The sequence below is a fragment of the Sinocyclocheilus rhinocerous genome, unplaced genomic scaffold (assembly GCF_001515625.1).
Source record: "Sinocyclocheilus rhinocerous isolate Xijiao unplaced genomic scaffold, SAMN03320098_v1.1 scaffold2027, whole genome shotgun sequence".
Taxonomy (NCBI): Eukaryota; Metazoa; Chordata; class Actinopteri; order Cypriniformes; family Cyprinidae; genus Sinocyclocheilus; species Sinocyclocheilus rhinocerous.
The window spans coordinates 184,493-184,708 of NW_015627265.1; the positions used below are offsets into that span (position 1 = coordinate 184,493).

General features: G+C 49.5%; 1 protein-coding gene across 1 annotated transcript in view; it reads right to left on the reverse strand.

Moving 5' to 3' along the window:
• trappc10 (trafficking protein particle complex subunit 10) overlaps positions 1-216 on the reverse strand; it is a 24,024-nt gene that overhangs the window by 9,994 nt on the left and 13,814 nt on the right. The gene's annotated exons all lie outside the window — the stretch shown is intronic.

A 216-nucleotide genomic window follows, 5' to 3' on the forward strand; every position in this document is an offset into this window, starting at 1 on the left:
CACACACAGAGACACACTCTCACACACACACAGACACAGAGACACACAGTCACAGAGACACACAGATACAGACACAGAGACACACACACAGACACAGGCACACACAGAGACACACACAGACACACACACAGACACAGAGACACACAGTCACAGAGACACACAGTCACAGAGACACACAGATACAGACACAGAGACACACACACACACAGAGACACA